Below are 12,179 nucleotides of genomic sequence, written 5' to 3' on the forward strand. Positions count from 1 at the left end.
AATTTAGCAGCAATTGGCAAGAGGCCTTGCAGAGAGGCAGCCATCTTTCAGGGAAACCTGTAAGGGTTATAAACTTGCAAAGACCAATTTTTCCAATACTGAATGTACATAATACATCTCGAGTTAGGAGCCTTCCCAGTCCTGCTGAGCTGTTCTATTTTCCAGAAAGCAAATGACTTTGAAATGTTCTCTTCATCTGACACAGTTATCCAGCACCTATTTACATGCAAATCTAATAAAGTGGTATTTGCAGTTAAAGACAAGATCACTCTAACCTAGCTGTCATGGAATTGGTTTCCTCTTAGCAATCTTTTGTTTATTTATTTATTTTAAATAAAATTATTCTAAAAATATTTTAGCACGTAGCAGATCCTTGTTGAACAGGCCAGGCCAGGCCAGTGAGTTTTGGAAAGGGAAACGGTACGAGACAAACCACTTTGGCTAACGTAATCTGGACAGATGAATGGCTGATCTATCTTTAGGCTGATCCAGTTTTCATCAAGTTCAAAATAAGGCAAGGCAAACCAAGGGCATCCTTCCCTTTTCATCATTATACATTTACTTTATTCAGCACAGTCCTCCCCTCATGCCTCTATGGAAATATATATTAAATAGCCTAAGTTTTCCAACCATAATAATTCACTTGTAAACTTCTAGGAAATTCCATTAGTACAAGCTCTCCTTTAATTTAGCTTCACAACATCTGGTGAACACAACAGTATCACTCGCAAAAAAAAACCTTTCAAGTTGAACTTCTAGTAGGTTTTTAGGGAAGACAGAGGGACATCGTGGGAGAGCCAAACACTGATCAGCACACAGCAAAAGTTGCAAATCACCCCAGGAATTCCAGGATGATTAAAACCACTTTATAACTTTTTGTCTTTAATTTATGACAGCTGAGATAATTGGTAGCATGAGGAACCACCCTGATTGGTCAAAAGTAGTACAAAGCCTTGTGTACAAAGGGCCAGTTTTGCTCCCATTGAAATAATTGACAAAACTCCCCTTGTCTTTAGTAAGGCATAATTTAGATTCTAAGTCTTGTTGATGGCATGGTTTGAAGGTTTGCCATAATGCCTTCCTTTACATCCTTGTGCTCCTGAAAACACCGACACACAGATAATACACATGGTGGGACTGGGCCAGCTTCTACTCCAGCCCTCGTGGTACTGTACAATTGTCCCAGTCCTACCCTGCTGTTAACCGACAACCTCTGTGTTAAACGCTTTTTCACTGCCACAATAATTTATTCATTATTGCTAACTTAACCCACACAAGCCTGAGGAATTCCAGAGTAATAGCGCAATTCAAGCTTACATCTCATCCAGCCTCCCAGCTGCAAAAAAGAAAACAGCTTGGCGTTCCACAAAGCTTCTTTAAAAATCACAGTAAAATGGCACAGAAATATGAATTAAATGTTTTTCTGCTTATCTATTCCTTCAGTGGTTGTTCAGTGTTCCTGGCTAGGACAGTTCCATATACATTTAAAATATCAATCTAATCTGCCCAAAGAGCTATTGATTTATCAGCTCCATCTCAGTGTCGCTATTGAATGTCTTCAGAAATCTGCCAAATATGTCTATCCTTTCCACTACTTCTATCAGTCCTCTAGCCTCAATGTCAGCTCATCTATTGATCCGAAAGCAGTTCTGGTCTTCCAGTCTACTAGCTCGCTCTCCTCTCTTCATATTGTAGATGTGCTTGTAATTGGCACATGAAATTTAAGGATAATACTAACACTCCCTCCCCAACAACTTTTATTGTATCAGTCCAGTTCCTCTGAAATAAAATTTATGCAATGAAACCAAAGAGGGGGAGGAATTAAAAGAGAGAATAATTTTTAAAATATATGTGAAATAAAGAAGGAGAAAGTGTATCTTCCCCCAGTGTATATCCTTCTTATTAATTTCAGTGAGTATTTTGAAGAGTAGCCTCAATTTGCTGGAGATTCAGTTTCTACTAATAGTCAAAAGAAATGCAGAACTTCCCTCAGCCTGCCTTGCACAATTTCGGCTCTGTGGGCTAAAGCCAGTGCCATCCTTTTTCCATTAACCTGACCCAAGGCCCTTTGCCTAGAAATCTCTTGAGACATATTCATCTTCCTGTTCACACACTACATTTGTACATCAATTCCGAAAAAAAACTTCTGTCACAATTCATGCAAAATATGCAAAAAATATACTAAGCAACAACTTGAGGAATAGTCATGCATTCCACCAACGATCAACTGCTATTTGTGAGTACAATTAATATATAATTAATGATTATTCCCCACTTGCCAATGTGTTCCAGTCACCTATTTCTTATCTAATAAACTTCTGCAAGAACACAAGGCAAAAAAGGGGAGCTGTCATTTGTTTCCATCTGTGCTGCTTTGTGAAGTCAGTGACATCTGGAAACTTGACACAGCAGCACAACGCAGCAATCCCCAGCAGAAATGAACGGCTCCCATTTCCAGGACGTTTTTCATGCATTATTCTGCTGATGACAGAGAAGTGACTCAAGGAACCAGCTGACAGGCAAACAAACTTAGTTTAACTTATCTTTCAAATTCTGTTTTAATGTTCAATTCTTGCCTTCATCAAGAGTCCAAAGCCTTTTGAATCTTGAATTCAGCTGAGCAGGTTTTTCAGGAGCTGGATTTCCTATGAGCAAATGCCATACGAAAGCAGATTTCATTCCAAGGAGGTGTTTCACAAGCCTACTAATAATGCTGCATGCAAACAGGCAGAGGGACAATAATCACTTGGGTAACCTCCCCAACAGCCCCGTCACTAGAAGAACAGGCACTTTGGGGAATGCTAAGTTAGGCAAAGTATGATTATAACTGCTGTTTATTTAAGAACAGCAAAGACTATGCCCTACAAAGTCTGTCTGGGTGACTGAGTAAACCCAAAAGTACCTAGAGCTGTTGGAACACTTTTTTAAAGCAAAACAATAAATTTGATTAAATTACAGAACAAACATTTATAAAAGCAAAAATTAATCAACTTCTGTTTCTAATGCACATTCACCAACTGCTTTTACTACACTGAAATGCAACGTACTTGGGAATTAACTGTGAAATGCACTGTTGGTATTCAGTCTCATCTACGTATATTTAGATTTTACTGATAAAAACATTGACTAAGGATACAGTATTCAGGTCTGTGTTATTCCATATTTTCTTTTAAACCTGTTAAGTTATACTGATAAAAATTTTAATGAAGATTCAGATGTATGTATGTAATGAAGATAGTTGTATAAATATCACTTTCTCTGGTGTAATTAAGTCACTATGAACACAGATTTGAACACAACTTCAGAAAGCAACCTTATATAACTGTACCTGTAGAGGATTCAGGACTTAAAACTAGAACAGTGCATTTACAGTCGCATGGTTTTCTAATGCAAGCAAGGCTGTAAACTGTATTTATAAGCACTGCCTTCTGCAGGAATCTTGTGCTTCACTGGGTTATACACAGAGCTCTTTGCAGGATCAAGGTCTCCATCAAGCAGTTTATATACATAAATAGAAAGCTGTTTGCACAGAATCTTGCACTCCGCTTCTTTACGCGAAAGGAAGCCACAGAGGTTGGACTGGTCCTAAATCATGTCTTAGCTCTGCTTTTCTTCAAATAATTAAAAAAAAAAAATGGGGGACGTGGTTGAAAGAGAAGGAATTATAACAATATCAGCAAAAGTAATCTTTGAATTAAAAGTAAAAGGTTTAATAATTTCAGCATTCCCTCTTCATGACCACACGGGAAAACAACAAAGCAGAATCTGTTCCTCGTGCTTTGCTGTTCAACAGAGCGAGTTTTTATCAATGCAGACTTAGAGGGTATCCAGGAAAGGTCTGACCTGGAAGGAAAACTGTCAGGGAGAACCAGAGGTGTCTGGTTATCTCAGTAGCAGTGAACAGCTACAGCTCCCTCCCTTCCATAAGAAGCACAGCACTAAGGTGGACCAGACCCAGATTTGTTCTAAATGCTGACCACCCAGTGGATAATCCAGCAACTAAGACAACCAAACAGCCGCAACCTAATATCTACCTGATGCTGTCACAGGATCCATTGCAAGTTTATACAACTTGCTTGCTTGCCATTTCATGCAGATTTGTATCACAGGACTCATATATTTAATGCACCCTGGGTGGCTCCTAGAGTTCTCCAGATCAGTTACTGCTATAGAACTGAACTCCATCACCTGGAAAGAACTCTGGATTTCTTTAGGCATGTCAAAACCCTGCTCCACCATCACCATCCCTCTGTTAAACTCCAGAGGGATGACCCCTACAATCTAGTATATAACTTGCCTGGGCATATAATGAAACCTGAACAGAGGAAAATTTGAACGACATGATGAAAAAAGAATTGGCCAGGAGATAAATATTTACGTTACATTTGCAGTGCAAGGTAAACAAGTGGTTAATAATCAAGTTGCTTCACCTTCTGTGATCATAAGTCTTAGAAAGTGGAGAAGGAATTCAGAGAACAAAAACTTTAGGGTGTCAGCAGAATAGAAAGGGAAAAATTAAAACAAGCAGTAGTAATCAAGGATTTCAGGCCCACAGCCCAGGCAAGAGTCTGGAGCTAAAGGTTGTGTTGTGCTAAACTTGGCAAACCAACCACAGCTATAGTCATGGATGTTCTATCTTTTCCAAACCTGCTCTTCCACTCCTGCTGGACACAAGAGGGGGGCACAAAGCCTGCTCCCACAGGGAGGCAGGAGTGTTTGGCTCTCGACTGAGTACACGCAACAACATACAGGTCCAGGTCAGAACTCCATTTTTCTGAAAAGGTTTCACTGAAGACATTTCAATGTTTGCTTTTTTTTAAGTCTTTGTAGTTTATGACGAGCACTTAGCAAACCGAAAACAACGTTCTTCCCCCATTTCCAAGCATGCATACTACTAGGCTGTCAGACACAGGGAGCAGCACTGCCCACAGCACCCTCGATGGCACTCCTGCTGCTCCCCTTGCCTGACTACAGACGTCCATAGCAGCCAGGGGCACAGCAACAGCAGCCCAGCAGTGCAGGAGAGCACGCACCTGCCCACACTGCCCGTCCAAGTCTTCTCCATAGGACCAAGCCACTGTTGCTGCCTGTGGTGACTCTGTGCTCCCCCATCACACCCCGTAAGGAAGGGCCACCTGAGGCCCATTGGTCAGATGACAGCCTCAGAAGGTGGCAGAGAAGCCTGCGGCAGAACTGAAATCTGAAACTAGGTTTCCCTAGTTTATAGTTGTTGCTGCACGATCTTTCCATTGTACTAGCTTAAACATCCTCAAGTTGCTTCACCGTTCTGTTTTCAGTCTGGCAACTCCAAAAAGGGAACACGGTTCCTTGAGATATGTGACTAACAAAGGAGGGACCTACCCCTGAAAAAACTAAAGGCATCTTTGCATGGGATAAACCTTTTGTTTACCTTTGTGTGGATTCTAGGACTCGGTAGGAACATGCCCCAAGTGAATTACCCTGTTATTGTAAAGTAATGCAGCTAATGCTGCGAACCTGATTGGGCATGAGTACAATCAATAGAGATAAGCAGAAGCAGCAGCCAGATTTGTTGAATAAATGAATTCTTGCAAGTTACTTGCTCAGCTGCTCCATCAATGACAAAACTCCCATCGATTTCAGTGCGAAGTAGGATCAGGCCCTGATTTCTGACACTGCTGATATCAGGAGTCTCTTATATAACAGGTGATATAGAATTAATTAGATTTTTTAAAAAAAAAAAAGAAAGAAACCTATTTCCCTGCCCCAAAACTTCCATGGACCCCTGCCCTACAATTAATCATCTCTATTATTAGTCTTTCCCCCAAACTGTAAAGCAACAGACCAGAATGGCAGTGCCAGCATTCCTGTTAAGAATCTCACAGTCCTCATTAATAAACTTAATAGAGGCATTGGAGTATTTCAGGAGTGTAATAGGTTACAGACTAAGGGCTTTCCTTTGGGTACAATTTTATGTTCTTGCTTCACACAAAAGTAATGTATTTATTCCAGCGTTTTTGTCGTCTTCTTTTTTTTTTTTTCCTGGTTGGTTGGTTTTTTGAAGCACTCGGTTACGTTCTTTAAGTGATATTTGCAAACTGATAAACACAGGGCTGCCCACTTTGTTTACCCAAAAGAGAAAAAGAGTAATTAAAACCCAGGATTAACCAATTTGCATATTCTGAGGACTAACTCCCTCACAGGTCAAGCATCCTTGGGGCTGGAGAAATCTTGACCTGTGCCCTCAAACTGCTCCTTCCACAGAAGCAAGAGGGCAACACAAACCATAACCATGGGCCACGGTTATGCCAGCAAACAGGCTTTTACCATTGTAGACATAACTACATAAAGGGATAACTTATATCGCTGTGTAAATGGGTGTAAACCTAGAACAGTTACAGTTTCTCTAGCTTTCCACCTTTGCCAATGAAAACAAGCCCCGGACTATGAGCGCTTGCTCCTCTTGCTGTAAAAAGAATGGCACATTTAGATAAAGAGGAGAGGTTATTACTACTGCCTGCCCAGTTCATTACTAACTGAAGAAGAAAAGGGTGTAATAAAGCCATGTAATCTTCTCGGGAGAGAAAAAGAAATCTTAGAAAGTTTCAAGTCACAGTTCAGGCTACAGCTTCACAAAGCAAGTCTTGAAAGCACTCTCCTCCCACTTACAACCTCCCTCTGGCTGATGAAAAAGCATGTCTGCAGCAACTGTAGAAATCGACCCCCTGGAAGATCAAAGTTAATATATTTTTCAGCTGTCTAACACAATGCAACGACCAGAACGAACCTGGTGTTAACGTGGAATCCCCAAGCAACAGGATGCAAGAGGATTCAGCAGATGCACAATAGTAACAGAGCTCTGAAGGACCACCAGTGTGTTGGATGGACGAAACTAGATAACAATTTATGGAGGAGTCTTGTACGATCAGACTAAACCTTTACCAAAATGCATTTAGTATAATTGCAACAAATGCTGCAGTTGATGAAAAATAAGCTTAGGACAGACATTTCAAAATACCTCTGCATCAGCCAAACTGTTTCTAAGTCTGCAGAAGAATCCCCATCAAATTCCTTAGAAGCTGAGTTTGGCTAAATGTAAGCACTTCCAAAAATATTTTTACATTAGTCACAGGACTTCTAGAGATACCTAACACTAGAAACATAAATTTCAGTATTCATTTTAAAGCCATTTGACATTTCCCTCATTCTTTGATTTTTTTTTTTTCTTTTTACGTTATTAAATCTTGCTAGGAAATGATCAAGTGGAAGCAGTGTGAATGTGAAGTAAATGGGGTACAAAAATAGAGGCCAATAACATACTATGTACTGTCCCTGGGGCACAAGGAGATGTGTCCAGCAGCATTTGGATTAAAAATAACATTTGGAAGCAATACGAATAACCCAAAACCATCAAAATGTAGTTACTTTAATTCACAGTTTTAATGTTTTTATTTATTCAATTAGACCACGATGGCTTTAGTCCATTACCTAGTTAATAAAGTGAATTAGATAGCAGTGCAGCGGTTAGCTCTAGTGCTTTCTATTTTTCTATCAGTGCCCAAGATCTATTTGTTAGAAAAGTGGTGCTGTTTGCATGGAGAGATTCAGTAACTGTCTGACGTGTTTATAATGTGGTGGATCAGGTTTTGATTCTTTCCCCCCCCCCCCCCCCCTAGAAAAGGACCAACTCTAAAAACAATTCCACTATTTCAGACAGTAATTCCTGAAGGATTAAGCATGAGCAGCCAGTACTTTTAAAATCACATCTGGTTTTGTCTACCCAAAACAATGTTCTATTTAAGACTTTGCTAAATGCTATTCACTTGCTTTCCTCCAACATGAACTGTTTTTTACAATATACTGGAACATTGGAAAGCCTTTGCTCCAGAACAGGTACTATCCATCTGAAAGTCTGTAAAGAATCTTAGCTGCACTCTCATTCTGGAGGGGAAACCATACAAAGCCAACAGGATCTGAGTAAAACCTACAGCTGCAAGAACTCGAGCTACTTAAAAAAAGTACCTAAACAAAAATCAGGGAGGTACATGACTGTCAACACAGCTACACAATATATTTGGCTTTTGTTTAGGTTCTGGAACTCAACACTTGGTTATATTAGAAAACAGATACTTCTTTTTTTTCTTTTTTCTTTTTTTTTTTTTTTTTAACCTCTCTGAATGAAAGACTTCTTTTGAGAAATTTTTTTTACAGTAGAGATACAGCTCAGTACGTAGAAATTTATTTTAGTCTACTTTCTGTAGTGACAGACAAAAGTAGTATTCTCCACTAGGAACAAGGGGATATAAGGAAGGTTCTACGTAACATAACCATGTATATAGGAAACAGAATTTAGACAAGAGCTTGAAAATGTTATGACAATCCTTGCAAGGCTGAATTTGTAAATTTTGTAATTTAAGCTTATCTCTTCAGACACCATATTCACACGCTGTTTTCTTCTTTTTAATTACACACTCAACACATGAACAGTTCCTTTGCATTTACCTTTTTCTTGGGTGGCAAGAACTAGAAACGGGCTCAGAAGTCCTTGAAGGAAGTTGTGTCTTTTCTGTTTGTCTCTCTTGATGATCCTTCCCTTTTAGCCTGTGTAGGCACAGAGAAAATGGAGAAGGGATAAAAAGGAAAAGCTCTCATGTATCTCCACCTATCAGATTCTTTGGAACATGAAAACAACATGAAAAATGGATCTATAACCTATAGATTACCAGGAACTATAGAGAGTGCATGTGATTTTTCTCTCTAACCTCCATCCTACAGCCTTGGGAATGTCTATGCCATTTCTAGCCCTTGTGTGTCACTTCTTTCTCTATACACTTTCATATCCACACACACTCATTTTGCACTCTGAACTGAAGCAATGACCCATTCCTTGTGATTAAATTAGCGTAAGTAATAAGATATCATAGAGCTGATTGATTTCCCCAGCAATAGTTATTAACCAGCTCAATTCAGAGGAAAGCAGAGCCATTATTCTAAACATTGATTCCTGAATAGGACTGCAGGAGAGGAGCGTGCTCAGATATATGTAGTGTGCATGCAAACAAATCTCAATCCAAAAAAAAGAAAAAGTAGTGGCTACCCATCCCAGCTGTATACACAGAATCAATTTTCCTTCAGAAAAAAAGAGACATGTTGGGTGATAAAAGGGGACTATGTGAAAGATGTGCTAAAGTTGCCAGAATTATGAATTTGGTTCAAGGCAGTAGAGACTGAAATTCATTTCATGCAGGCAGTAGCTGTTTGGGAGTTTAGGCTAAGTAAATTAGGGAGCTTCACCTATTTTCTCATGGCTGAGTCTTCTAGTAACGAACAGAGCTGGCACAGCTGCATCTCTCCGAGAGCCTTGGTTGATCCAGTTCAGCACATGATCATCCAAACACAAAGACACTTGGCCTCCGAGAGCACCCAATTAAACACCAAGATTGCTATTCACAGATTTGCCCTCTCTTCTTTTGCATCCACTCCTCCAGCTTTTTTTGTGATCCAAACACCCTGTTAGATCCCTCCTACTGCCTTCAGCTTTATTTCTCAGCTGCTTTCTACAGGATTTGAAGTCACACACCACCACATCATCAGTGACTGTGGACTAGATTTTCCATTTCACTGTGAAGTAACAGTGTTGGCTCTTCAAGTCAAGAAGCCCAAATTCTGTATTATTCAAGGTCCAAAGATAAAATGCCATTCTTCTAGCTTATGTTCAGAGCCAGAAGAACTGCTTTTGATCTTTCTCTTGATCTTTTAGCATCATTATTTCACCTGCTTGGCATCAGTGTGAGGAAACTCACAGCCACTTTTCTTGCATGAAAAGACCACATCAACCCATAAAAGAACTTCTGCTTCCCACAGATGGCTGTCTTGAGTCTCCTGCCATCCTGCTTCTTCCTGGGCTCAAACATCCTTCCCATTATAGACAGGAGAAAAACAACCTTTCCCTCTTAGGGTTGTGCTGCACCTCTGAGAAGCTGCCACCATCTCCCAGTTTTCCACAAAAGAGTGCACTTAAACCGGGTTGTAATCACCATTGGCTTCTTTAGCAAAGCCTCACCAAGATTCAGCATGCACGTTATACTCTGAAAGGTCCTAAGGACCTGAGAACTAGGAAAGCCTGCCTTCTTACAGGAGGGACACTCAGATCTCTCTCATGCAGCTATGCAACAAACTCTTTTAAAGAGAACGTTCAAGCCATAAAACCTTCCTGCAACTAACAGCATGGTTGCCGTAAGGTAGAAGAAGCCAGAAGAGTGAGAGAGACTAACTCGCAGCACCAAATAGAGCACAATCCCTCCTCACATCAGTCTTGCTGTTACCAGACCTAGAGCAGAAGAAAAAAAACGTCTAGCTGTAGGTTCAAAATAAAGAAGTTAATGCACTCGTTAGGCCATGGGTCTGTCAGGAAGAGTTCAGGGAAGAGCACTAGAAGCAGGAGAAGGCAGGCAGTGTTGCTGATTCTAGAGAATCAAAGTACTCTAAGGTCCCGACTGTGTGCAGAACACGCGCATCCTTAGCCAGGAGGATTTTGTTGTGTTTAATAGCCCTATTTAGACTTTTCTTCCATGAAAAAATCTAGGAGTTTTGGAGCCCATGTGAACTTTTTAGGATCTGTGACATGCTGTGACAAAGAATTGCATAGCTTAAATCTTTTCTGAAGAGCAACCTGTACCGCTTCATTTTGAAGTTTTTCAATGTCTTATCTCATTTGAAGCCCTCCTGGTTCTTGTAAGGCAGCTGGAACTTCCTGCGTGAAGGGGAAAAGCAAGTATATTAAGCAACACGAAAAATACATGGTGTGGGTACCTTCAAGAAAGTAAACTGGTATGGACTACAGAAAAAACCATGACAGAAGTCAAAGGAAGTTTGTAGAGCCAGTGAATGAAGCAGTCATACATTCAAGCTATTAGAAACACTAAATAGCAACAAATAGCCCTACAGTACTTCAATTATACTGCCATCAGTTTCAGTTCTGGTCCAAATAGCTCTCTCCTCTTCTAGAATTAGAAATGAGATGTATTACACTTTAAAGAATCTGTGTGAGTGTATGTGTGCCTATGGGACTTTTTCAAGTCACTTATTTGTCTGAATGCCATTGATTTTTCTCCTAATTGTTATTCACTATGCTAATTTCCCTCACAAATCTCACATGCTATTGATCAAAAAGTAATAAACTCTCCAGCAAACAAAACAAGCATTATTGCAATGTTGGGAAAACATCATTTAATATCAATACCATATTTACAATTATCTTTAACCCAAATTTCACCCACGATGCAATGCATAATCAAAATCAGAAAGCTACAGGCAAAAGGGTAATATTAAAAGACTCCCACTAGGCTATTTTCTACTAGATTATAAGAAGAAAGGCTGAAGCAGGACAATCTCAAACAGTTTAAGATATATAGCAAATGCTATAAATAAATGCTGCTGAATAAAGTATAGCCTCCCAAGTCTGTCTCCCTTCTTCTGCTATTTGGAGACAGTCACCATGAAAATAAACTGGAAGTAAAGGCAGCATCAGGATCTGTGCCAAAATATCAACCTACAGAGGATCAGGCCTCACTGAAATTGTGGTTTCTGCTTGCCTTTTTTTTTTTTTTTTTTTTTTTTTTTCTTTGATAAGGACACACTGGATTCGATCCAGTTTCCAGTAAACGTCTACTGATTCTTACCCTCTGGAGTGGTAATGGTAGTAGCAACTAAGTGGTAGCAATTTATGATCACTGAAGTACTGAATCTTGTTCCAAACATCGTGAAATCCCCCAAACTATCAGCCTTCCTTTTTGCCCCATAATTTTCTTGATTCTGTCTTTAATTTCTTATTTTCATCATGTTAGATTGAAAATAATTGCTTGTTTTCTACTCTAACATACTTTCAATGCAAACTCTAGGGAAGTTACTGCAAAGCCAACGGACTCAACCTGGTGTAAAGTAAGTACAAAGGAGAAGATCATATCCTGCCAGAGAACTATCCCAAATTTGGATGGTTAAATCAGATTTTTATTAATCCAAATAGAACAGATCCAGCTCTTCTTTTGTTTCCTCTATCCCCAAAGTATTTCTTGGTAGAAAATCGACTGTTCATGCTTCAGCTCACTGTGTACATTTTTTATGAACTCGGATGGGAACTTCACCCTGCGCTGGATACAGTGAGCGGGGTTTGCTTGCTGCCTGCAGACAAAACGGCATCA

General features: G+C 39.8%; 1 long non-coding RNA gene across 1 annotated transcript in view; it reads right to left on the reverse strand.

The window, feature by feature from the left end:
- LOC129785214 (uncharacterized) overlaps positions 1–12,179 on the reverse strand; it is a 206,854-nt gene that overhangs the window by 35,748 nt on the left and 158,927 nt on the right. The window contains exon 3 of the long non-coding RNA XR_008748895.1: positions 8,482–8,580. This is a non-coding gene — a long non-coding RNA (uncharacterized LOC129785214). The remainder of the gene's footprint in view (positions 1–8,481; positions 8,581–12,179) is intronic.

This window comes from Falco peregrinus, chromosome 9 (assembly GCF_023634155.1).
Source record: "Falco peregrinus isolate bFalPer1 chromosome 9, bFalPer1.pri, whole genome shotgun sequence".
Classification (NCBI taxonomy): domain Eukaryota; kingdom Metazoa; phylum Chordata; class Aves; order Falconiformes; family Falconidae; genus Falco; species Falco peregrinus.